Source organism: Rousettus aegyptiacus, unplaced genomic scaffold (genome assembly GCF_014176215.1).
Source record: "Rousettus aegyptiacus isolate mRouAeg1 unplaced genomic scaffold, mRouAeg1.p scaffold_m13_p_1, whole genome shotgun sequence".
NCBI classification, from domain to species: domain Eukaryota; kingdom Metazoa; phylum Chordata; class Mammalia; order Chiroptera; family Pteropodidae; genus Rousettus; species Rousettus aegyptiacus.
Window position 1 is genome coordinate 130,670,398 of NW_023416284.1, and position 27,285 is coordinate 130,697,682.

The 27,285-nt window shown below is 43.8% G+C and overlaps 1 protein-coding gene across 2 annotated transcripts in view; it reads left to right on the top strand.

Moving 5' to 3' along the window:
* Window positions 1-27,285, top strand: part of ANKRD6 (ankyrin repeat domain 6) — a 187,488-nt gene that overhangs the window by 73,828 nt on the left and 86,375 nt on the right. The window contains exon 1 of one of the 2 annotated variants that reach the window (XM_016140606.2): window positions 18,352-18,553. The exons of the other annotated variant lie outside the window; for it this stretch is intronic. The gene's annotated coding sequence lies outside the window, so the exon portion shown is untranslated. Of the gene's footprint in view, window positions 1-18,351; window positions 18,554-27,285 lie in introns of those variants that run through there. 2 annotated transcript variants of the gene reach the window in all.

The window sequence follows — 27,285 nt, forward strand, 5'->3', positions numbered from 1 at the left end:
GGCCCGGGGAAGGCCAGCTTTTCCTAGATATAAAGAGGAAATTTGTCTTCAGTGACTCATGCAAAGGATCAAAAGAGATGTTTTAAGAAAGCTTTTTCTGTGATTGGACCAAGCTTATAGTTGGTAGGCCTTCAGGCTCTTTTGGGTGTGCATACTTAGGTTATGTCACAAAAAGTGACAAAACCAAGAACTGAACTTTTTTGCTATAAAACCAGCCGAGATTGTGACCTCAAGGGGACAGGGATCTTTAGGTTTATCACCTTGCTAACTCATTCTTACCCTGCTCAGAGAGAGCTTCTGGGCCCTTTTGGATCTAGAGTTCTTTATTTTTATCATAAGTGATGCTGTGGAATGTTTGCTGTTGCAGGATTTGCAGCGTGCCAAGGCCACCAGCCCCGCACTTTTCCTTAGCGGCTGGTGAACATAGTTTATTTATTCCTTCAGCAACCACTTAAGATACCACTGTGTTAGGTGGTGAGTGTGTTGAAATGAATATGTTGACGTCACTACTCCCAAGGAGTTTACAGCATGGATGAATCTGTTTTGGCTGAGTTAGTTATCTAATATCAGAGAATAATCCTAATGCTGAATTCTCTTACCTGTGGTGTCTAATAATGATGCAATCTGTTCAGCTACAAAACATGCTTCTATAATGAAATTGGCTCATATGCAGTGACTAATGGCGGTTCATTTGCCTTTCACCCCCGGAAGAGGAACCAAAATAGTAGGAGTAGAATTATAAGTAGGAAAGGAAAATGCCCTCAGCTCAACTTTTGTACCTTGTCGGAGCTCTTTCTGCTCTATTTTAAGAAAATGTAAAATGAGTGCCTGTGCCCAGGGCTCCATTCCTAGAGACTTGCACCCCTTGCCTTGAGGGCCCTCAACTGGTGACAGGTGTACTTCCTCCTGTCTTCTCTGTCACTGGGAAATTAGCATTTCCATCTTATTGTTTGTGTGTACTTTTAATGCTTCCTGCAGCAATCTCTTGCTGCCATGAACTTCCGGTTTGCTTCTGAGGTATTTATTGTGTGTGTGCATGTATGCTCTGATTACCATAGATTTTAAGTGGTCTTGAATGGTCTTCCCTGTTATTTAGGTCCTGTATGCCCTGGTGTTTACATCTGGAGGGCCAAGATGGCTAAACATCCTTGAATCAAGGAGATGGGAGTTCTGAGCCTGCCACTCCCTCCTTTCAGCCTTGTTCCAACACCTTTTCATCTATGAACCCTCAAGAAAGAGAGAGGGGTAACAGCTGCCAGCCCCAGTGGTTCCGTTTGCAGACTCTGAAATGTGTCTCCTCACATTGTAGCCCTGTGGCCCCAGCTGTAGAGAGGGACTGCTGGAGACCCTGTCTGTTTCCCAGTGGTTCAGATTCTGCAGGGAAATTTATGCCCCATTTACTAGTTCCTGAACTGGACATGGGGTGCGGGCTTCCAAACCATCTTAATATCCCATGGGAAGGGGGACTGAAGGGCTGTTTTAGAGTCTTTCTTGGTTTGGCCTGATTCTGTCGTGACCGTTAAGTGAGTAACAGCATTCCTTCAATGGCAGCGGGAGATAAGTAGCCTAGTTTCCTTTCAGAGGCAGCCCATCAGTGGTCTTTACTTTGCACAGTGCCGGAAAGCATCAGGCCGGCCATTCACAGCGCTCCAGCTCAGGACCAGTGAAGCCAGCAGGAAGAGCCTAGGTGAGAAGAATAACTAAAGAATATGATACACATGGCTAGCACGGCTTGCCTGAAAGTGTTCCCAGGATAAGTGTCTAACCCGATTTTGAAAGCCTTACCTTGTGGAGAGGTTCCAGCCACGGCCCACCACACATCTCCTGGCTCCACCATTGCCCCAACGCCGCCGACTTCATGCTGAGCAGTAGCAGACCGCTGGAAAACCACAGAGGTTGTTTTGACGAATAAATGTATTCGTTAAGGTTCTACATTCAAATGTTAACAGTTTCAAAGATGGTTGGGTTTGTTTGTTCTACACATATGCAAAATGCAATCATGGGAATCCGCAGGAGGACTTACCATAATTTGTTTTGGGAGTTGTAGTGAAGGATACCTGATCAATCATTGTTGCTGGGCGCCCCGCAGAGCTGTATCTGGGAACCAGAGTGTGCCTGTGACCACACATCGACCTTCCTCAGGGGGTGGGAAGCTGTGCTTCTCCCTGGGAATTCAGCCAAAGTTCCGGCCTGTTCTTTCTCTTGGTTCCTCTTTTCACAGTTATGTCACTGTTAGCTGAGGAAAGGAGATAGAAGACTCATCAGAATGGAAGATATATGGGCAAATAGATATGTTCAAGTCGAAGAACCAATGACTCCACTGTACTAGCAAGTACTTTTCTTGAAGGAGAATTACAGAGTGCTTTATCTCCCTTTTCTAAGAGAAAAATATTAATATCCAACCATATGGATCAAAACTTCTCGATATTTCATGGATCCTTCCTTCTACTTCAACTTCTTTCCATCCTTACCTAGTGCGATCTTCTCAGATACGCTCATGGCACAGCAGTAACAGCCCACGTTGATAACCCCCGGTTCCACCGTTGCCCCAGCTCTCTGCTCTTCATGCTGTACCGTGGTAAACCATTTAAAAATAACAGATCTGGTCATGGGACTTTCTCTAAAATGCCGTCCGGGCTTATCATGGCCCCATATACCTTCCTTGCACTCACATCCCATGACTTACCCACTGGTATTACTAGATCTTTGGGTGGCCTCTACCAACACCATCTCATCTTTTCTTACTCTCTGTATTAGTCACGGTTCTCCAGAGAGATCAATGGTGTGTCTGTGTGTGTGTGTGGGCGGGAGGGGTGCGGGGAGAGAAAGAGAGAGGGAAAGAGGTACTGATTTATTATAAGGAATTGGCTCATGTGATTATAGAGGGTGGCAAGTATAAAATCTTCAGGATGGGCCAGCAGGCTGGGGACCCCGAAGAGCTGATGTCTCAGTTCTAGTCTGAAGACAGTCTTCTGGAGAACCAGAAAGACATTGCAGATGAAATCCAAAGACAATCTGCTGGAGAATTCTCTCTTGCTTGGCTGTTTTTTTGTTGTTGTTCTCTTCAGGCCTTTAACTGATTAGACAAGGCCCACCCACATTACCGAGAAGAATCTTACTCAGTCTACTTTTGTTAACCTCATCCAAAAACAACCTCACGGAAACATGCAGAGTAACATTTGAATAAATATCTGTGCATCTCATGGGCCAGCCAAGTTGACATAAAATTAACTATAACACTTCCCCTTTGCTTTTTGTCATCTGTCCACAGTGGACTTTTCCAGCTTTTCTAATGTGCTACATTAATTCTGGACTCTGGACATTATTCCACCTAGAGTGCTTTTTCTTCTGGCCCATTCTTATTCACCCATCATGTGTCAGCTGGAATTCCACTTCCTTAGAGAGAACTAACTCCCTTGATCTCCTGGGCTGGGTTTATTTCCTCAGACATATATTGCCAGAGCACATGAAACTTCACTTTAATATCACACTTAGAGTTACTTATTCAGTGCTGGCCTTCCCCACTAGATTTTGAACTGCATTAGGGCAGGAAGCATATCTATTTTGCTCTTATATGCTTAGCATTTACTAGCTGTTCAAAAATCATCCCATGAATGAATTGATGAATGCGTTGAAAGTTTATACTGTATTGAAAGCTTACAAAGTATGACTCTTAACACACATAGACACAACCCTGTGAAGTAAATATCATTATCACTTTAAAGACTGAGGTCCACATCGGTTAAGGACTTGCCCAAAGGTTTGTACTAGTCATGGAGAATCTGGGCTTCAAATAAAATAATAAATGTCATTGCTGGCACTTAACAGCATTTAATAAAAGTCAGGCACTGTTCTATACATTTGAAAACTTACAGCAACCTAATGAGATAGGTAGCCCTCAAACACCTTGCAATGTTCCCTGCCGCCTGGTATTTACACTGGAGGATCACTTCTGTATGTCTCAGAAACCCGTAATCCAGAATTCAAGGGAGGCTGGTCTCCTCTTTACACTGTGCTCATCTCTGGATCATCTTTGATTATCTCTTTGTCTATCCCAGTGAATAGGGGCAAATTAGCAACTTGGCTGCCTAAGCAGATGTCCAGTTGAGGAATAGAATACTGTTCTCCCCTTCTTGAAGGTACCCCTAGTCTGTACAAGAACCCCCTTGTCTCCAGGTGCAGGAATGAGTATGTGTGGAGAAATACTTCTCTTCATGATCACTGTACTGTCAAAAAAGCAGCCCACTCTCCCTAGCTTCCACTTAGATTGACTTAGTGGGGGTTGTAGGGTAAGCCAGCTTCTCTGAGTTGGCATATGAGTAACCTGCAGAAGGTGTGGGGGTGGGGTGGGGGGCATGGGGCAGGGATATCAGATAGTACCTTGTGCCAGTAAATAAGAAGATTTGATTTTCTGACATCCAGTATATACATGTATATTTTGAGGCTGTGAGTCTTCCCAAGATGACTTGAAAATAACATCTACGCTTTCAGAATATGGAGTATTGTTAGCTGAATTCGTATTCACTGTTGTTAAATTATAAACTGATGCCTTAGAAGAATTAATTCCCCAGATGATGAGACAGTTCTTTTCTTTTTTTTCCTATACCAAGTCACAGTATTAATAATGCAGCCAAAGTGTAGCTCTGCTGTAAAAGAGTTTAATTTTCAAACACAATTAGACAATTTTATGGCTGACTTAAAGCATTTGTCTCTCACCACTGAGTTGATATCATGTTGTCTCCCCAGCGGATTCTTGCTGACAGTCAAAGGACAGATGAGTTGTAGGAAGTACAAAGCTTTTCAATTAATTTATGATCTTATTAGGTGTAAAGCCAATAATTACTCTGTGGTTGTTGCCTATGTCAAGAAAAAAGAAAATTTCAAAACCTGTCTTATGAAAAAGTTATTTTCTGAACTTGAAAGATAGTATAGGTTAAAAAAAAATGGTGTGTTCCCCCTCTTCGGGGTGGGGGGGATGGGAAGCGGGGAGGAACGAAGAGTTCTGGCTTATTCTTTTTCCTAATTGGCAATTTTGTAAAGCAGGGCTCCCCAGCCCATGGACCACAGACCAGTACCAGTCTGTGGCCTGTTAGGAACCTGGCTACACAGCAGGAGGTAAGCGGCAGGTGAGTGTGCAGTCCAGGGAAGCTCCAACTGGATTTGCAGCTGCTCCCCAGCACTAGCATCACCGCCTCAGCTCCTCCTCAAATCATCAGGCATTAGATTCTCTTAGGAGCATCAGTCCCTAGTGTCAAAAAGGTTGGGAACCATTCTTAGAAAGTACTTATTTTAGTGAATAGAATGATTGTTTGTTTAGTATAATCTTTACATCCTAGTTTCGCATTTTAACTAGACATCTCACATTCAATTCATTCATCGAATTATTCATTTAACAAATATATATAAGTGCTACTGTACCCAGGGACTGTTCCAGGCCTGGGGATAGAGCGGTGAACATGGAAAAGGGTCCTGCTCTCTTGGAACTCCCATGGGATAGTGGCGACTGGAGACAAACAGTATGCAAGTAAATAAACAGTATGCAAATGGTGTTGAATGTTGTGCAGAAAATAGAAATCGGCAATGTGATGAAGCATGTGGACTTGGGGGACGGAGGCCGCTAGACATGCCCAAAACATTGTAGACTCAGGGCAGTAATGTCTGAGAAAGGTTCCTCATTCCCGCCCCTGCTTGGCCCTGCAAGGTGGTGCTGCACACTTGGCAGGTCGACTTGGAAGCCTTTGCAAGAACCTGGCAATCCAGGACTCTCTTTGGATTCCCCATTCAGCTAACTAGAGCACATAGCTTCTTTAGGGAAAAGAGAAGAAGGCATCGAAAGTCTTAAACAAGAGTCAGGTTCCCCAATCGCTCCCTTAATCAAATTCATTAAAATCGAGCATATATTTAAAACTTCCTCTGATTAACTCTTTTAATGTAAGTAATAATATTTGAATTCCTTCATGATATCTAAAGGCATCTTGATTTAGGAGATGGGGAGAAGTATACCCACTGATGTAAATCTTTGGTTTTCATTAAATGTTTGTAAGTAGTAAACCCCAAATTCCTACAGTATAAATAGGGTAAAATGTCTAAGAATTAGCCACTCTGGGGAAAAAAATACTTGGATTGAAAAACTCCACTACCAAAGGCTGTTGGCATGTTTCCAGCCACTGTATTTTGACAGCTGAGACAGTAAGATTAAAACAAACAAGACTTTAAACAAACACGTGCGGGCGTGCGCGCGAGTCAGGATGATCATTGCAAAGATGTGAGTTTGTCCTTTTGGTTCCATGGATAAATATAGATCGTGATGCATGTATTGTTGTTTGGCTAAATTCCTGTCCTGTGCCAGGCCATAAAGTACATGGATCATCTTTTCTGTTTCAGTGAGAAGCTCTGCAGAGAGCCCCGCGCAGCAGTGACCAGTAATTGAGGACCTTGCTCCACAGACTGTATGGAGAGCAAATTTAAGTCAAAAATGCATTTGTTCTGAAAGAATATTATACAGCTTGGCCTCTGCTTGATCTGTCATGAAAGTTGATGCCTTCTTGGAGCCAGGGAGGCAGCTTCACACAGGAGTCAGAGCATGGGATTTGACAGCTGGGTTCATATCCTGACCCCAACCACTTACTAGCTATGCAATCCCTATTAAGGGCCTCTCCCCTCTCTCACCTATGAAATGTGGGTCACCATAGAACCAACCTCTTTTGTTGTCAGGAAAATGAAATGAAGACCTTACCGTGATAACATGACCGAGGGGAAAAAGCTCAGTATGTGTTAGCTCCCTTATCATTCCTGCCGTCATTGTTATTGGGTTCCACCTGGCGTCCAGGTGGGGCTGCTTTTGCCCTTTTGTGTTTTTCCAGCTGCCTTTCCTCTGCAAAGCAGCATGAAAGCTATATCCTCAGGAATGGAGTTGCTACTAGGAGGAAAGCGTGTGTGCTGCTGTGAACTTGACTCTTGAAAGAGCACTGCTCTCAGTCTCAGAGTGGTGGAATGTGCTCTTGGTGAAAGGCTGCTGTGGTTGCCCTCTCTGTGGCCCTGGTGTGCAGAAAAAGACATGTCTGGGAATTTTTTAAGGAATGTAGCTGATTCAGTAAGAGTTGTCTCCAAAGGCTTCTCTGTCAGGCTCGAGCGCGCGCGCGCGTGTGTGTGTGTGTAAAACGTGCGTCTCAGAGTTGTTGTGGGTCTTCTGTGAACCCACCAGTGTAGTGACCATTATTCGTGGCCTGGATAATTTGTACACATGTCCTACTATTTTTAAAAGCATGTCCGGAGATCAATAATAACATACCAATTATTCATAGCATCACCGGATAGATGACCAAGTTCTTGTCAATGTCACGAGAAAGAATTCACGGACAGTTAAGGAGATGAAGCAATAGCTCAAGTTTATTAGAAGCGGAAGTATACTCTTAAAAGTGAAAGTATAGACTGGCAAGCTCAAGAGGGAGGTGCCCCGCCTTGATGTGGGTTTGGGGGTTTCATCTAACTAAGGGGTGAAATATTCATGATCTCTGGTGGTCTCTTCCAAGAAAGGAAATGGTTTCTCTTGGAATCATGGAGACACCCCTTTTCTTGCCACATTTGGTGTTTACAGAATTGTCATGTTGTCAAATGCATGATGGATACAATGTTAACCTTGTACCTGGTATCACTTTTCTAGCAGTTTCTTGTCATAGAGAAATTGCTCTTACCTACTACTTAATGAGGATCTTCTCTGCACAAAGCACTGTGAAGGAAAATAAGGGATGAATAAGAGTGGGATATAGTTCTTTAACCATAAGAATTGTTTTAGTTTCACTGTTTGGATCATCTCTGACATCTGAAATAATTTAAAATCATCAGTATAAGTAATTCAGTGCTAAATCACTTCACTCTACAATCTACTCTTGCGAAGGCAAAATTTAGTGAAGGTCTTCATAATTATAGCCTTTTAATTTAAATTTCAGAAACTGGTATCATTTTTTTTCTTCCTATTTGTCTAACTCTGATTTCTGGTCATTAAAAAGAGGTAATTTTGTGGGGGAGAGTGGAATTTTCATTTGCTCAAATGAGTAACTTAACTGCTCAATTTTAAATTGCCAGACGTGTATGTATTTTGGGTTTTTTAAATGGTATTTTACTTTCAGTTTGCCTCATATTGGACAGAATTTAGGTCACTAAATAGCATGGAAATGCAAGGAATGTCAGACATGACAAAAAGCAAGTGTAGTGTGTATGTTCCTTACACCATCTTGTAAAGGAGAATATACTACTTTTTATTTTACTTTTTTAGACTGCCAACTATTATTCCGGGGACAAAATACTATGTTTTGCTTTACAGATGTAAGAAAAATAACATTTATAGGTCTTTTCCCGCCCCCCCCCCCCCCAATAGAGAGAATTTCCTGACTCTTCCTTGGGGAAGCATTGTAAGGGTTCTGTTAGATTGTATATTAGGTATAATAGTAAGTATACTTATATTAATTTTACACTTGGAGGCAGGGAAAATCACCACTAAATGCTTCTATGGATCTATTGGATCCACTGTGAAACAGATGTGGTCACAACTCCATTTGTCACTTCTAACTGGAGGGCCCCATGGGATCAGGGCCAGCTCAGACCCATGTCCAACATGAAAGATCTGGCAGGACCCCACTTTCCCAAGTCCAGTGATCCTAGCCTAATAAATTTGGGGGAAAAAAAAACTAAATAAAATGAATAAATGGTTGCATCTCCTTTTGTAGGAGGATCAGTGAACTCTATCAAGAATTGATCCGTTCCTGGGATCTTAGATAGTGTGGTGGCTTTACAGGGTCCTTCCCCCAAAAGACCTAGCCTCTCCTTAGCCAGTGGCTTGTGAATCTGAATTTCAGCAGCCGATACCAGCCTTCTGCTCTCCAGCTCCCTCCCGCTCCTTTTTATGCAAGTTACATAATATCTTAGTTGTCCACTCATCTTGCCCATGGCTGATCACTCATTGCCACAGATTCCCTAATGGTCAGAGCACCCTGTTCACCACTCTGACCTTGCTGTCACTTAGGGTATTTATATCCATCTAGTATCTCATGGGTAATTGTCACCACCTGGCCTCTGCTATTTTGCAATTCTGTTCTTTCCCATTATTTTAAAATAGTCCAATACCAAGACATCACCTCCTGCTGTCAGCTCCAGCCAACAGAGAACAGAACCATTGGACTTCTCAGTGATGCCATGCCCCTCACTAGTGCATGTATCCCTTTAGTGAAGAAATGTCCTCTTGGCCTTCCTGGGATCTTAATCAGATAGTGAGCTCTCCTGCTCTCTAATAATAAATCCAGTCTTGCACACCCACCTTTGAGTCTTTTGACTTCTTCCTCTGTCTGCTATGGTAGTTCCAGCATCTTCATTGAATTTAACATAGGCTGTTGTGCTCAGGCTTTTAGGAGCTGTTCCAATAGATGAGGACCAGCTTCAGGAGTCTGTGCCAAGATACTAAGCCACAAGTAATATGTGTTGATAGATTCTCATCGGTCTCGCCTGACATTCACCCATCGACCCTCCCTCACCCATGTGTTCTCCCAGGTCCATCCCTGTGTAACAGTGGAACCTGAAAGTCCTTCAGCATAAAACTCTTTCCTGCAAGAACAAGGACTCTGTTTCCCTGCAGGCTATGCTGAGAGACCGGACCCTAATTGTTAGCTGGGGTTGCAGGATTTTGAGGAAGGGGAAGCAACACCTTATGAGGCAGCAGCCTCAGGTGAGGTCTTTACAGGACTCCAGGCAAGAAGAGGCTGCTGTCCTCTAGCAAGAATAGCAAGAAGGAGCTGCTTCTGCCGGCCCCAAAAGTTCAGGGGAATTTGGGTGTTTAAGCTTTTGGGATTGCCCACCAAATGGCCCTATGGTACATCTCAGAGCCATCTGTGTAAACTTCCCATCCCTCTAGGTTCTGCCCAGGGTTTCCTGATAGAATCTCACTGCATGGGGTCAAAGAAAGTCCATCCCAGGTGAGGTGCTGTGCAGTTCTCCTGGTTGGTAGTTCTGGTTGTAGCTAGCAAGGTGGAGTTGAGGGAATTCTGAAGGTGTCCAAAACAAAGGTACAAAACAAGGGTTCTCCATGAGACTTTATTTACAGGATGAGGTTAGAGAAATACTTAATTTTAACCTAGAACTAACTTCCTGTGTCACAGATATATTTCAGGGTTCATAGGAGGCCAGGTATTGCTTTGCAGTGTCTCAAACCCCAAAAGATGGATTAAATCTTGAAGAAAGCAGTATAGAAACATGGTTCTCTTAGCTAATAGCAATAATAGCAACAAAACTAGTGTTTACCATTTACAGTCAGTCTCCATATCTGTGGGTTCTGTATCTTCAAATTTAACCTAGCCATGGACTTAAAATATTTGTGGGAAGAAATACCAGAAAGTTCCAAAAAGAGGAAAACATGAATTTGCCACGCACCAAACACTGCACTGAATCCAGTGGAGTGAGGTGGAGGCATACCCTGCTGTAGCCCATATGCAAACACTGTGCCAATATATATAAGGGACACACCGTAGGGAACCAGTGCTTCACAGATCCTGAGGGATGACTCTGTTGGCCATCACTGAAAGCTGCATCTGTATGCATTCTTGATATGTTATCTTACTAATATAAGATAATGCCCTTATATATCATCGTATTTAATTTTTATCACAATTTTATCAGGTAAATAATATTCTCAGTTTACGAAAGAAACAGGTGATACTCAGAAGTGAAGTAGCTTCTCTATAGTAAAATAACCAGTAAAGAGTGGATCTCAACTTAATCTGACTCTAAAATGGTAACCAAGTGATTTTTTAGCAGCTATGTTGATTCCCAAAAAAAGCCATTGAAAATTTAAGGGAAGAAATGTATATAACGGTCAGAATTTTTTATACATAAGTAAATAATTTCTGAAAATGGAACAGTACAACAAGCCAATGATATTCCAAAAGTTGAAAGAAAAAAAAAAAGCTGAAAGCAATGTGATTATTTTTTTAATTGCATCAAGCCACATTTAGGTAAAAAAGTAAAGAAAAAATAAAGAATCAGTAGAAGGAAATCCTTGTTACATATGATGTTTTGATTGGCACTCACTAAAACAAGCAGCCCCCCAGGACCAGAAAGAGGAGCACCCACCCCCGGCAGTCAGTTTTTCTTCAGGCCTTGGTAATTATGGGATAAATTTTGAACTACCATCCATGAAATATTACTTTCTAGGAAACCTCTGACTTACTGGGATACTGTCGGCATTGCTAAGAGTGATAACTAGAAAGTTCCTATTGTGACTTGTTATTTGGGGGATTGTGTATACTGTGTTCCAGCAACAAAGTCGAGGCAGGTGTAAGGGGCAATAATTGATCTGGCAAGAGTTGGATCTTGAAGGTGGGAAACCACCGTTCTCACACTGTTCTCCTGCAGCCTGCAGGAGGAGCCAGTGTGCAGGGCGGTTTCAGAGGTACGGTGATGGGCTTTGCTTTCTCTTTGGCCAGAAACCCTGGTATTAATGACCTTGCCCATACTTGAGGGCTAAGGGGCAGGACGGAAGCCATCAAGTACCATGTCTTATTCCCCATTGCCCGGCCTCTGGGTATGGGCGGAGTGGTAACTTGCCCAGGTATTTTTCAGCAGACAAGGGCTCCTCAGCACCAGATGCTTGATGGAGACGACTCTTGTCATCCCCTTAGAATTAGTTGCTGTTCCTCTGCTAGTTGCTGTTTCTTCTTTTATGACAGGCTTTTCTCCTTTTGACTGAAAGCAGACATCACCAGTTTTAACTCCTTACATAATATTATGTAGACAGTTATATCATTTGGTAGGTCTGATGGAAGTCATTAACAAATATATCTTAGGAATGTCAAAAGGTATGTTGGCTGAGAGCCAATTTCTACTCTTTCTGTCACCTTTACTCCGGTAAGAATAGTTTATTGGGCAATTTTTATGTGTCATCCCTGTGCCAAACACTTAGTTTATTACCTTGTTTGATCTCGAATTATCATTTGAGATAATTCTTTTATGTCTCCATCTTACAGAGGAGGAGCCTGAGGGCTTAATGACTTTCCCACAACATAATGCATACAGCAGATTAGAGTCAAATTCGTCTATCTGATTTCAATGTCCTTGCACTTAACTGGACTTTTTTTTTTTTTTTAAGTGAGCTATATTACACATACCATAAAATTCACTCTTTTAAAGTATACAGTTTAGTTTTTAGTGTATTCACAAAGGTTGTTCAGTCATCACCACTGTCTAATTCCAGAATGTTTTCATTACCCCAAAATATCTGCTGAGCAAAGACTGGCTGGGCAGAACACTTCCGGTTTGGGAAGGGGTGGGAACTGGGACTGGGAATTGGGAGGGCTAGAGCTCGAGTCCCCCTCGCTTCAGCTTTCTACCAGTAGCTCCGTCCTCACACTGGTGGGCTCCCTGTCTTTTCTTGTCTTCCTCCTTTGCTCCTCCCTTTCCTCTCCCACCTTTCCCCTCCTTTTTTCCTTTATAACCCTCTCCCCACCATGCTCTTTGTTCGAACATTGGCTTAGATTAAATGATCATCAAAGAGGTGACCTGCCTGAAGTTGGAGAACTTGAGGTACTGTCCTCGCCCAGGGTTTGGGGAGAACTCCTCAGGAGAAGCACTGTCAGGGGAGGAATCTCCACCCAGGAGAGAGTCTGTAGATTGTCCCCAAGGACTGGGTCCCAGGCCCCTGGTAGCAAGGAAGAGCCTAGCCCGAGAGTGAAAGCTCCACCACCTAACAGGGCAATTCCAGACTTACCCTTCGCTGAAGAGAAAGCACAGTCTCATGCCCCACAAAAACAGTGAGAAGAGAGAGATCACAGGCTTCACTGGGGACTCTTCCACTGAAAGATCTCATGCTTGTAATCTCTCAGGTTGACCCCGTCTCCTGAAGACTGCTGAAGTGCAATGAATTATATATATTTTTATTGTGGAAATAATTTGACTAAGGTAATGATGAGAAAATCCAGAGAGACATAGCTATTTTAAGATTGTTTAAAACTCTTGGAAATGAATATCCCTGGGGCAAATTCTGGGCATGTAATAAGCAATTCAAGGATGGTGTCATTTTTGTTCCTGCAGACTTCACTGTAGGCACTTCTTTTCCTTGTTAAACGTGTGGCAGAATGTTAAATTCAAATAATGCTCAATAACTGATAATGACCATTCCGTGTGTTTGCCATGTAATATAATTATTGGAAAAACAGTTTAGTGGACCAAACTTGCTCATGGTTAACCTATGACTGAAACTTAAAATGTGAACAATAACCAATCTGAGAAAAAAATTTTAGCTGGTAAATAACCAGAGTCGGGGAGAGGCTGAATGTAATGGAGTGAAGCCGACTTCGGGCAGGGCATCCCTGTGAAGGCTGCCCTCCGCCTAATAGATGCTCTTCTTCCTGAGGTAGGAGTCTGCCAGGGCAGACTCCTTCTTCCTGAGCCCCATACTGTGCGTGCACTCGTCTGATTGTCAGTGTGGGATGGCATGAGTATGGGAAGAGAACAGCAGAGCCTCCCTGCCAGCCAGCTCTACTTGAAGTCCTAATTTCCGTTCTCTGCAGGGACACTTGGTCCCAACAAAGCTCTGTGCTAAAGCCAAATGCTGTGTCATGCTGTGTACTGAGTAAGGCCAAGGGATCAAACTCTCTTTGGAGCAGCCCCTGGGAACTATAAAGAAGAGACATAGGAATATTTAAATGTTGGAAAGGATTTAGAAATCTAATTGGAGAATCTAGCTTCCCATTGACTTTATACCTGCACACATGCACACCTAGTATTTCCTGAGTGCTTATTCTGTGCCAGGCACTGTGCTTGTCATTCACTTTCACAGGTAATCCTTTTAGCTCCCCTACGAAGTCAGTAGCTACCATTAGTATCCCCATTTTACAGACGAGGACATTAAGGCCCAAGGAAGTTATACTGCCTGCCCAAGGTCATGAAGCACTCCGTGGATGAAAGGTTTGAATAGACTGTCTTCTTCTGTAGTTTCTACCCCTCCTGCCTCAGTCGGACTGGGGGAGGGCAGGAGTGGCGAACTGAGATGGGAGGCCAGTGTGTGTAGTCTTCTGCAAACAGTGGCATGGAAAGAGTTGACATAGTACTGGCATTTTCACACCACTAGATGGCTTCTCTGGTAAGTAATGGACACTATTCTCGTCAAATCACATCTAACCCAGATGAGCTTGCTGCGAGTTGCAGCTTTCAGAAAGAATTATTGCAGAAAGTCATGGGAGTTAGGGGAAATGGTGGGTGGGAAGGAGAGGGGGCATGCATCATAGTATCTGGAATTTCTGGTATCAGATGGATATTGTGTTAATACTTCATTGGCAGAGCAACTGAATAAAATAGCACCACCAATATGAAAACCGGGTCCAATGGACTTAAAAACAACCATTTCTGGAGAATCACATTGTAGGCATTGCTAAGTAGAAGCAATCTATATGTGGCTGGGGGAGTGTGAGTGGCCTTCCGGAAGGGCTGTGGGCTTGCTGACTTACAGACCTCTTCCGGCACTGAGAGAAGGCCTCTGCCCTCTGAGGAATACAGTGGAAGAGATAGTGCTGAAAAACAAGTTACAGTGGCAAATCACAGTTGATACAGCACGATGATTTACTTCTGTAGACACTCATGCCAATCCCAGACTTCTGTTTGCTGTCTTTGGGATTGTGTTCACAGGGTTACATTCAGACACTTAATTCCTGGCTAGCAGAACAACTTAGTGGGTTGTCGTTGTTGTTGTTGCTGTCGTGTGTATGCGCGTGTGCGCACGCACTCCGTGGTGCAGAATTGGACATCTGACAACCTGACCCGGCTCTCTTTCAGTTCAGCAGCGTTTCCTGTGTAGACTGCTGAGTCCTCAGCCTGAGCTGACTGCCAGCTGGAGAGACTCCAGTGAGGGTGTCTCTCCACCCACAATGGCATGAGCCATTGCTCCTGCTGTCATCATTCTGTTATAAAGGCTTTCCTCCTGTACTATGCCCTCCTGAAGGAATGAGTGAGGGACATTTTATTAGAATATGCAGTCAATAGAATACTCTTAGCCCCTGGAACCTCACCATCCCTCAGACAGAAGTGAGGGACCTCTTGGTTATAACAGCGTCGAAAGTGTTAAGGACATAGTGGAGTCCTGGCTCTTGGCCACAAAGGTATGTGAGTGACTCTAAAAAGGAAGCACACCCTGTGATTATAAGTGGCTCAGACAGATAATTGATAAAGAGTTATTGGGCATCCATTATGTATAAGGCATTTGTATAAGTCTCCTGTAGCTGCCGTAATAAATTACCACAAACTAGGTGACTTAAATTAAAACAACAGAAATTTATTCTCTCATGTTTAGAGGCCAGAAGCCTGAAATAAAGGTGTCAGCTGAGCTGTACTCCCTCTGGAGACTCTTGAAGATAATCCTCCTTTGCCTCTTCCATCCTCTCATAGCTCCAGGTGTTCCTTGGCTTATGGCCACATCGCTCTGGTCTCTGCCTCTGTGGTCACATGGCCTCCTTTTCTTCTGTCTTAAAACTTTCTTTGCTTCTCTTATAAGGGAGCGTGGATGGCATTTAATCCAGGATAATCCAGGATAAACTTCTCCTCTCAGGATCCTTAACATAATCACATTTTTGTCACATAAGTTAATACTCACAGGTTCTGGGGTTTAGGATATGGATGTCTCTTTGGAAGCCACCATTCAACTCACCACAGCATTCAACAGTGTATTTGGACACCTAGTTAAATAAGAAGAGGTACTTGCTCATAGGAGTCAACAATCCAGTAGATAGGCATGGATGTGTTTATTCAGCAAACATTGTTCATATGCCATTTTCCAGGCTGTGTACTTGCATTGGATTTACAAAGAGGGGTGAGACACAGCCTCCGTCCTGGAAAAGCTGAGTCTGAGAGGAAAGACATGTAAATAAGAGTAACTAAGAATTTCAGTCTCATATAGTCTAGTGTTCGAATGGAGATATTCAAAGAAGCAGAATTCAAAGACCAAAAGTAATTTTTAAATAGTAATCATCGACTTGTCGCTCTTAAAAAGTGAAAGGAAACCCAATTCATAAACTCCCTGTAACAATTTTCATATCCCCTTTTTTCCTCCTAATTTTCTTGCATTCCACAATGTTCAGAAGCCTGTTGTTCACCACCACCCTCCAGAAGCTCCTGTTCCATCCCTCATCCTGCGTGGCTCTCTTTTTCTCTCCCAGATCTTTGTTGTACAGATAGCTCAGCCTCCCTTGACAGGTCAGTCTTCTCCTCTCCTATCTCTTCTGCCTGTCCTCCAACTCTGTATCCTAAAGCCCAAGAACATCTCTGGCCAGGACACTCTCCTTAAAAGAGATGAATGGAGGCTTTTTAATCAGAAAGTAGGGAGAAAGGGTAAGAATACTGACATCACAGAATTGCAGTCCAGTTTGGTAAGTACTACAGTAGGATTTTAAAAAACACATTATTTTGTATTGGCCTCATTCAATCTTTGCAACTTTCCAATGGGTAAAAACTATTCTTCCTATGTTGGCCATGAGGAAATGAGCTTAGATTCATTAAGTTGCCCAAAATAAGTGGCCGAGCTGGGATTTGGTCTCAGACTACCTGGGATTTGGGCCATGGGAACTTGGAAGGTGGAGCAGCACTGGAGGACCCTTTTGAGAAGGATGCCTTGGATCAGATGTGAAGGGTAAGTTGTAGTTTAGAAAAGATGTAAAGAGCATGCTAAGTAAACATGACAGGATGGTGCTTTCGAGGGGTTCTGAGCACCCTGTGGCGAAAGCCAGGCTGCAGGATAGGTGGGTGGGTGCGTGATTGGCGACACATGCTGAGACCAGACCCTGCATTGTGTATCACTGGACTTTGTTCTGGGGGAATGAGAGTTGAGAGTCTCTGAGGGTTATAAGCAGAGGAGAAACACTACTACATTTGTGTTGTGAAAAGAACACCTGGCATTGGTGATCACATGATTGAGGTGGAGAAGGGAGTGGGCAGGTCGTGAGGCAGGGAGACTTCCGTGGCAGAACAGCTTCTGCCTTCAAACTTTAGCTCTGTAGCAGTTTCTCTAACTCCTGTATGGTCTGTTAACTTGAAATGCTCTTCCGTAAAAGAAACAGAGGAAGGGAAGTTCATAGACAAAAATAAAACATTTGGCCGCAAAGGCCCAGGCAGCACCACCTGGCAGACCACCGCCTGGCCGATAGGCACAGTGTTGATATCTCCTCCTGCATTGCGGCTCAGCTGTCTGTTCTCCACATTTGCCACTTGAAACAATCTGGGAAGAGTTAGTTTCTCATACGCCCTTTCTTCTAACACTGACACATAAGAAAAAGGGAACTTTCCTCTCATTGACTCAGTGATCTCTAAGGCCCAGACAGAGGAGAGAAAATTTAACCACTGTTGGCTCAGCGGCTCGGTCTTTCCTGAGATTCAAGTGTAAGAAATCCCAACAGCTAACTCTCTGGCCAGGTTATGTTGACTTCCACACAGTAATCTTTTATTGAAGGTACATTTTGAGCCAAAGTACACTCAGTTTCTGAATCCTGAACATTTGAGAGGCCTTGGCTTCTACTTTTCCCTAGGTCAAAATTCATATGCAAGCTGAAACCTACTTGATGTTTGTTATTCCAGTTTCTAAATTTAGATAATCATAAACAGAATTTCAAGAAACATCTTCAGCATCCAGTTGGAGACCAGTGTGATAGTTCAGATTGGAAATGAAGACAGCCTAAACTAAGGCAGTGGCAATGCAGCTAGAGAAGAGAGAACAACAACGGATCAAGGAACATTTAAGCGCTGTCTGTGGCCAGGCTTTGTGTAGTGTGTGTTATCTCATTCAACGTTTGCATCAACCCCATGAGGTAGAAACTGTTGTTCTATTTTACACATGAAGAAACAGGTTTAGAGACATTAAGAAATTTGACCAAAGTAAGTGGCAGAGCTGGGATTTGAGCCCAGGCAATCTGACTTCAAAGCTTGCATTTTAAATCTCTATGCTTTACTGTCCTAAATTAGGAGGATTAGGTAATTTATTGAATGTGAGGGTGGGGAAGGGGAGTAAAAGGAATGAGAGGAATGTTCCAGATGAGGGAAATAGGCAGACAGATGAAAGACAGACCCCTTCCCCAGATGAGAACTGAGGAAAAGGTATGGGGTTGGAAAGAGGAATGATGATTTGGTTTTGAACATACTGATAGGGGACACCCAAATAAGATGTCTGTCAAATGGTTGTGTGTTTAAGAATTTGGAGCTTCAGAGGAAATCATCTAGGCTAAAGAAGATTCGGAGCAATTCGTATCTAAGCAGCAGACGAGCATGTGGGCAGCAGCAGGCGGGGTGGGGGTGGGATACTGAGATCTTCTAGAGAAGAAAATGAGCAGAGAAGACAACTAGGGATAGAATCTTAGGGACCTACACAGTTAAGGGAGCAGTGAAAGAAGAGACCTTGAATGAGAGAAAGAAATAGTTCAAGTGATGGTAGGCGAGTGAGGAGAGAGTGGGTCACGGAAACGAACGGGGGACCAAGCGTGGACCAAGAGGAATGGTTGGTAGCAGTGCCAGTGCAACAGAGAAATCACGTAAGGTAAGAACTGAAAGGTACCATAGTATGTAGCAATTAGGTCAATGTAAAACCAGCTGGTGGGAATGCAGAACATTACGGCCACTTTGGAAGACAACACAGGTCTCTGCGGCTCTCCAAAAGTAGAGAGCCTTCCTCTGAATCCTTTTGTAAACTGAAATAGCATAAAGTGGATATGCATTTACCTTAGGATACGTCTTACTAACGGATGCACAAAATAAATTGAGATACAGCACAGATGCTCACACAGTCCAAAGCTGAGTGCTTGGTGCTGACATGCTGAGGTGGTTCCGGGGAGGAGCTCAGCAGGTGACTCGCTTCCAGGTGTGCACTGCCCGCCTCCGACATCTGGCTGCAGGACAAACGCTGAACACTATTCGCTTTTTGCCTTTTCTCGTGAAAGCAAAAATTTTCTTCGAATTTTTTTTAGTTAGCGAAAACAGGTACGCTAGGTTATGTAGGTTTTTGTTTGCTTTTGTTTTTTTGTTGTTGTTTGACTTTTTTTTTGTAAAAGCAAAGTGGATAACGTGAACTTTTGAGAAGTGGGGTGAGGTGGGTGGCTGGGGAAATACCTGTATAACAGTTTCTTACAAAGCTAAACCTCATCCTACCATGTGATTCAGTAATCACGTTCCTTGGGTATTTACCAAAATGATATGAAAACGTATGGCTATATAACAACCTGGACACAGATGTTTATAGCAGATTTATTTATAATTGCCAAAACTTAAAAGCAACCAAGATGTCCTTCAATAGGTGACTAAACTATGGTATATCCATACAATGGAATATTTTTCAGTGATAAAAATAAATGATATATCAAACTTTGAAAAAACATGGAGGAACCTTAAATGCATATTATTACTAAGTGAGAGAAGCCAGCCTGGAAAGGTACATACTGTATGATTACATTCTGGAAAAGGCAAAACTATAAGGAGTAAAAAGGTCAGTGGTTGTTGGGTTGAGAAGGAGGGAGGGATGACTACGTGGAGCATTGGGCCAGGGAAACTGTTCTGTATGATACTGTAGTAGTGGAGACATGTCATCATATACAGTTCTGCAGACCCGTAGAACTGTACAACAGGAAGAGTGAACCCTAATGACTTTAGTTAATAGTAGTCTATCAGTATTGACTCGTCAATTGTAACAAATGTACCACGCTAATCAAGATGTTAATAGGAGAGACTGTGGTAGATGGGAGTGGGTGGGAGGAGGAAGGGGTTATGGGTGAGGGGCTTTGTGGAAACTCTTTGTGCTTTCTGCTCAAAAAAGTAAAGTCTATTAATTAGTAAAGTAAAAAGAAAGAGGGAAGGAATAAAAGAAGAAATAAAGGAAGAGAAATAAAGCCATGTGCATACAATCTTGCAAGTGTATCATGAACCCATAATTATAATTAATCCAATGTTGCGTGCTTGAGTTCCAAGTAGAGAAAAAATCTGACTAGTCTCTCTTCTGCTTACTGATCTAGGGCTCCCACCGCAAATGCAAGATTCAGCCCAATGTCTTTAGCATGAGGTGAAAGTTTTTCCACATCTCAACCCTGCAAATTCATCTCTGGTTGTTGCTCATGTATTATAAGCTCCAGCTGCAAAAGTCTTTTTGCCCCCTTTTCCTACTCGTGACACCCACTTTTAGACCATTCTGCTTTTGCTCCTGCTGTTTCTTCTGCCTATGCCCTCCTGCACTTTTCTATGTAATAAAATCTTACACATTCTCCAACACCTGGCTCAAATGTTACCTTCTCTGTGAGAACTTTGCTGATTCCTGTCACCCCCAGCACACCAAGGAAGAAGGATCTCTCTGCCAGTTTCCGTAGTTCTTTGCGCCCTTCTCTTCAGTAAATGCTTAATACACCACAAATCAACACATCAACAACAGGCAGCTTAGTAGGAAAATTGGGGACAGAAAGAAGCCATATCAAAGCAGATTTAATAGGAGTAGGAGTTGAAATAGGGATATGTGGAAGGTAGACTACTCTCTGTGGATTGGTTTTATTGTAATTTAGTATTTTTTGATTTGTCTTTAGCATTTGTGGTTCTACTCAGCAAGGGTTGAGGGTCATGAAAAGGAAATGTCCAGGGTGGCTGTGGTGCTGTCCAGTGCTTGGGTGCTGACAGACCAGTGTCACTGGGTAGAGGCTGTTTTAAGATCAGTAATTCTTCTGGACCCAGGAGCTGTCATCTTGTATTTTTGGGAGGAAGGAAGAGAGCATAATGACTATACCCCCTGGCTGTTACCTCTTGGAAGTTCTGGAGCCACAGCCAGCATCACCTGTGGGGAAAGGAAAAAGGGTAGCTGACTGAGCTGGCACCTTCTTTATTTCTTATAGGGTCTACAGGCTTTTGAAGACCAAGTTAACAATTAGAAAAAGCAGTTGGTTGTTAGTTTTACTATCATCCGCTGAATGGACTTTAAAGGCCATGTTCCAGGAACCATGCCAGGTACTGGGGATATGAGATAAGCAAATGGGGCTTCTGCCTTCAAGGAGCTCAGTCTAACCAGGAAGACCAACTTCGAGCCCATGCCAGCAATTACACTATGAAGGCAGCTGTCTTAGTCAGCTGCGGCTGCCATAGCGCTATACTGTAGGCTGGGTGGCTTAAACGACAGGAATTTATTTTCTTACAGTTCTGGAGGCTAGACGTGCCAGATCAGGGGTTAGCAGGGTTTGGCTTCTGATTAGTACTCTCTTCCCAGCTTGCAGATAGCCACTTTCTTGCTATGACCTCGCATGGCCTTTTTTCCTGAGCTGGTGGGGTGGGGGCTTGAAGAGAGAGAGAGGCGAGAGAAAGAGCACATGGAGACTCTGATGCCTCCTTTTATAAGGACGCTAATCTCGTCAGGTCAGAGTCTCACCCTTAGGACCTTGTTTTTCCTTAATTAGCTTATAGAAGCCCTACATATTTCCAGATACAGTCACACTGAGGGTTAGGGCTTCAACATATGGATCTGGGGGGTCAAAATTCACTTTATAGCAAGAATTTACAGAAAACTGTTGGAGTATACAGATAAGGTTGTGATCACCTTGTCTAGCTGAGGGAAATATGGGGCAACAGAAAGTTCAGCAATGACTCTGGGTCTGGATTTTGAGCGTGTGGGTCATTTGCTGTGGGGTGTGAGTGCCCAGCCCCAGCTCGGAGGCTCTGGTGAACTAGCAGTGCCAGGCAGCCAACAAGTAATTATTGTCCTATGTAAAAAAAAGGAGGGGTTTCTACATCACAGGCCTCCTGTTGGTCACATCTTTAGTCAATGATATGTCCTTATTCCCTCAATATTATTTTTACATTTGTTAGCAAGTTTTTCTTAATGGTAGGATGTGTCAAAGGTTTCCTGAGTAGTATCCAGATGTCACTCATCTCTCACTGCAACAGCTTCTGTGTGCCTCTTGCAAAGGTGATCATTTCAGATTCAGTAACTGTCCATTCAAAAGAGAATAGTTACCGTACTTGATATGGTTCAAGTCGTAAGCGTGAGCATGTGTGTCCCTTCGCAGTGGTGGGTGTGTAAAACGAGTCCTGGGCTTGCTCAAGACGTGCATCTCTGCCCCTGTCATGCCTGTCTTTTGCACATAGCACTTGGGGACACCAGGCTCTGCGAGCAATCAGTGTTGTACTGTCCTCATCGATAATACTGTGTTGAGGGTCCTTACCCGTGGAATTCATATTCTCAGAAGATGGAAATGTCTCAGAAGCTTTGAGAAAATTAGCCACTACTTGCTTTGTACTTTCTGTCCATTGCAGTTTACATCTGTCTTTTGGCATCTTGGACCTTGATCGAGGCTGATCAGTGCCAGGCGATGAGTTTCTTCAAAGTAGAGAGTGAGTCACAGTCCTCTCTGTTCTAACCCCACTTGTCCTCCCGTGCTGATCGCAGCATCCCAGTAGCGATCACTTTTGGAGAAACTAGTACAAATGTTGTATATTGAAAATAAGCTCATCATCCTACTGACACTTTGTCTCCCCAGTGGAATCTATTCTCTCTGCAATGCACTGGACTGAGTCCCTGGCCGGTCTCCTGCTCTTTGTGTAAACCAAATAATGGCTACAGCACAGTCTCAGCCCATCACCCACAGGAGCTACTGCACTCGGTGAAACAGGGGCAAAGCTTTGGGCAGGGAGCCTGCTCAAAGAGTTTGTGTTGACAGAGTTGTTTTCCATCTCCAAGACCAAAAATTCTGGCTTTAGAAACCAGGGCGAGGTGGTGATATTGGCTCAAGTCAAAATGAAAACCTTCTTCCTTTCTGTGATCGCTCAGGTTGGGAAGTTGATTTTCTGTTACTTCAACAAGTGGGCTGCAGGACAGACCTGTAATGTTTAGAGTCAGTGACTGCACTTGAAACAGGTGTGTCCCTTTTTTCTCCCTTCACCTTTCTCTTCAGAGGAGGATTTGTAAGACAAGCTATGGGTTTACAAACATTAGGACTAGCAGCCCAGCTGGCTTCTCATCTCCTATGCTGCTGCAGTCACTGTGCTGGAACTCTCTGCTGAGGCCGGTGAAGTGTTTGGATCTCTGTTCCCACAACAAGAGCATTTCCTTGTTATCCTAAAGGCAGCTCTTTACAGAGTTTGACCCTTGCCATCCTCTCCCTCCCTTAAAACTCTCACATTCGTCTCTTTTCCTTGTTTACTGCCGAAAGAATGCTACTGTTGAAAGAATGCAAACTACAGTTTTTCTGTCTTGTGAGCATCATTCAAAAGCACTCCGCCCATCCGTGAATTATTCTCTGACTCTTCAATCAGGGCAGTGTTACAGGTCCTCTGCTGGCAGGAGGGAGCACTCCAACAAAATCTGAAGACCCAAAATCTTTCAGAAGCTGTGACGAGCAGACTAGGAAGCCACAAAACATTGCGAACTGAAATGGATGTCTTAATAAGCTTTTAGATGTGATTTGGCCAGTGTTGGCAGAGGAAGCTCAAGGGAAAGAGACAGCAAGCATTGTAACGTAACGCTGCAGACCCACTGGGCGTGACAACCCTGGGAAGCTAATGATCCCTCCAGGAAAGAATTGACTGCAGTTATCCAGCAACAAAACACGGTATAGAACAGGGGGGCCAGACCCTCGGATGTGAGTACAATCTCTTTTCAATACAGGATTTGGAGCAGTAGGAGCAAAGTGAGTTCCCGTAAGTGATGGCGCTCCCTAACCACCAGTGCCCGGGTGACTGTGGATCATCTCTGGGGGGTTGTGCATAATGCCTGGCTGGGACTTTTATTTGTGATTTCTTCTGTAATATTTTGCCTGAATGTAATGGTTTTGACATATTGTTGCCAGGAGACTTGGTTATAAATCTTCAAGAAAACAGCAGCAGTAAATCTCATAGACCTTTTGCTATAAAAAGAAAAGCAGTCACCTCACAGACCAAGCAGCTGTGTGGCCCTCTGGCATTTGTGGTGGGAGACAAAAGCATCAGCAAATTGGAGAGCATTGAAAATGGGGGCAGTGGGCTGGCAGGAAGGAGGGAAATCTGTCTTGGAAGCTAAATCTTTCTGGATTCAGGATGCTCGCTGCATATTTATGATCATGCATTTATTATATTTCTGCTTTAAAAACTGGCAGTATGTTTGCATATAAGGTTTTTCTCCAGAACACTGAAAGTGAGCATTGTGACAAAAAGAGATGTGATTGATAGACTTGGGGCAGAAGAAGTTCCTCACTGCCAGCTAAGGGAAGAGTCTTGAATGATAGCTGATTTCCTCGGAAGAGGAGGCTCAGATTTAATGAGGGAATGGGGCTGTGACAGCCTGGGTACCCAACAGGTTGCAGTGAAGTTTAATTTGTTGATTGCAGACTAGTCACCACCCCGCATTTCCTCTCCCCATCCCACTGATTGTTGGGGGTCCTGCATCCCCTCTTATCCTTTTCCTCTACACCGCCTCCACCTGGCATGATTTGTCAGTTCAGAGGTGTCAGATGAGAAACTGAGTTGCTTGTCACTCCAAAAGGATGGAGATCATTGTTTTGGATGGGAGATAAAGATGCCAGGGACTTACAGCAGTGATCATGAAAGAGGTGGGGAGGAAGCTGAGCTGGGCCTGCACCCCGACCCAAGACTGGAGATGTAGGAGGAAACAGAAAGGAAGCAGAGAAGAGGACTCAGCCAGTCCTTCCCACTTACCCTGCGTGTAGATGCAAGTGCAAATGAATGCTGGAGGCCCTAGCTATGAGACCGTTATGAGATTTAAATTGAGAATGAACTTGAGGTACCCAAGTACACAGGGATGGTGCTAGCAGCAGACTGGGAACTGGGAACCTGGGATTTTGTTCCAGATTTTACGGACAGTTTTCTGTGCAGTGGGGTGAGAGTGGGGGTAGAGGGGATGGCTGGGGGTGGTATCCAAAATTCTGTGAGTGACCATCCTGGAGGCTGCCCTGTGCCTCAGGTTGGGCCCAGCTGATAGAGGGGGTGGCATAGGGTAGGGACTAGGGAACATTTCATTCCTAAGTAGCTGTCACCAAAAAGCACACGCACACAAAAAGACATTTCTGCTTGACCAAAATTTTCTCAAACTGTAGTGTTTCGAGAGAGAGAGAGAGAGAGAGAGAGAGAGAGAGAGAGAGAGAGAAAGAGAGAGAGAGAGAGAGAGGAGAGGAGAGAGAGAGGAAAGAAAGAAAAGAAAGAAAGGAAAAAAGAAAAAAGGAAAGAAAGAAATAGTAATGTGCTCTGGGCTTGTAAAGAGCTGTTTCCCAAAGATAATTATGTAAACAAGGCTATCTCAGTAGCTTGCAACCATGACAAAAAGTGTAGCTGTGCTTTCGTCTCAGTGTCTGAGAGGCTGAATTTATTGCATGTGACCGGAGGGTGGGAGGAGAGTAGCTGGCAGTGTACCACAGGCCAGCTGACCCATGCGTCTGTTGCTGGGGAGACCGGGCAGTACTGCTGGTCTGGAGCTCATGACCTTAGTTGATGGTGTCCACTGAGGTTGCAGCAAGGTCTTTATCTCTAGGAGCGAAGCTATGGAATGGGATGAGCAAAGTCTTAGCCATGATGACAATATTTGTATGAACCTGGCCATTGTATTTGAGACATTCAAATGCCTGTTGCAGGAAGGGTTTGGGGATGGAAAGGTCACAGTTTAGGCCTAGTGCACAGAGCTAACAAATGAGTAGATGGTTGTGGGAGGGAGATCATTCGGGAAGCGATGGCTAATATTCTGTATTTTCCTACCATTTAGGCCTGGAGCTGCTTTTGCAGTGTTAGGGCAAACACAGCTGAAGCTCAGTATAATTGGTTTGAAGGTACCACAGATTCCCCGAATAAAGAGAGACAACGTGTCCTACATTTATGAAAACAAACCACTTCCAAACAGGGGGACAGTCTGGCAACATAAAGCCCAAATTACAGTCTTTCATTAAATGCCACCCTGGTGATTTCCAAAGGCTTTTCCAGCTCATTTCTCTCTGTTTTGAAACTCTACTTTATTCCTTCATTGGCTCACTCATTCAACAAAGATTTCTGGCACATTCCAGGGATCTCTGACCATGGCTAACGTAGGTGTTTCTGCCTTGGCGCGTAACCTTTCTCCAGGTGTCTTGTGCTTCTAATGAGCTTGGTGACCAGAGCAGGATGGCTTGTGAGGGTTCCTTCTCTCTGTTTCTCTCTGTTGCGACTATTTACCTGCATTTTGGGCATTTTGGACAACAAAGAAAATTTGATAATTCATAGATTGGAGAGAGATAAGAATTCTTTCTGAAGTTATAATTCTTCACATTTGGCCAATGCTTTCACATAATAAAACACTACAGCCCTCTTGTTATGTCTGTTATGTCTGAGCATTTAACCACAACCTCCTAGAGCGCCCGATGAAACGAGTCTCCTGGATGTCATGGTAAAGGGGAGGTATAGCATGGTGCAGTCATGTCATGGCCCGACTCCTTAATCTTTAGAGATTAAAAGGATCATTGGGTTTAGGCCTGGAAGCAACTATAAGAGATGTGTGTATGATTTGGGCCTTCAAAATTAGAATGAGAGGTAGAGTCTGAGATGCAGAATAGTGTTTTTTAGCACAGTATTTTCTTTCCTTTTGCATATTGGTATCTTTAATAAGTATGTTTTAAAACTCAAAGTAGACCTCACTTCCTTGCTGTTCTAGGATGAGTGGATCAGATCCTTAAGCATTCCTACTACCCAAAGAACTCTGTACTTTTGAAATAATTACAACTGGCTTTGGTGTAATGGTGGCCCAGAGCTACTGAGAGGAGGGTGTGTTTAACATTCTATTCGTTTAGCCATTTGGTGCAAAGAAGAGCTTAAGTTTACTACTGGTTCATACCTCCAGGGGTATTAACTGCTCTGAGGGGCCTGTAGGTGGTTTAGTAGGCCATTTATTTCCCTCTTGTTAAGCAGGGAAACTACACTACCAGCCCCTCCTCGCTGTGCTATGCCCGGGCATCTGTGTGTCTGGCATCCGTGGGTTGTGCCCAGCTCCCCATCTGTTCCAGAACTTGGGAAACCGCACTTATTTGCAGTGAGAAAAGGATGGAGGAAGAGAAGTGCAGTAAATGCTGGGACACAATCCCAAGGGGAGAACCCGCTCCTCAGAGTCTCTGGGGTGTGATATGCGGGCACCTAACCTGCCAGAAGAACTGGCATGTGAGCCGTGATGGACCCGGAGAACATGGCCCGGAAAGCCCTTTGTGATCACACATAGTACAGCCACCTGCCCAAGGTGGGTCTGGAAACCAGGTGATATTTAGGGGATTGTAGCAGGCCTCTGCTGCTCCACACAGAAATGCA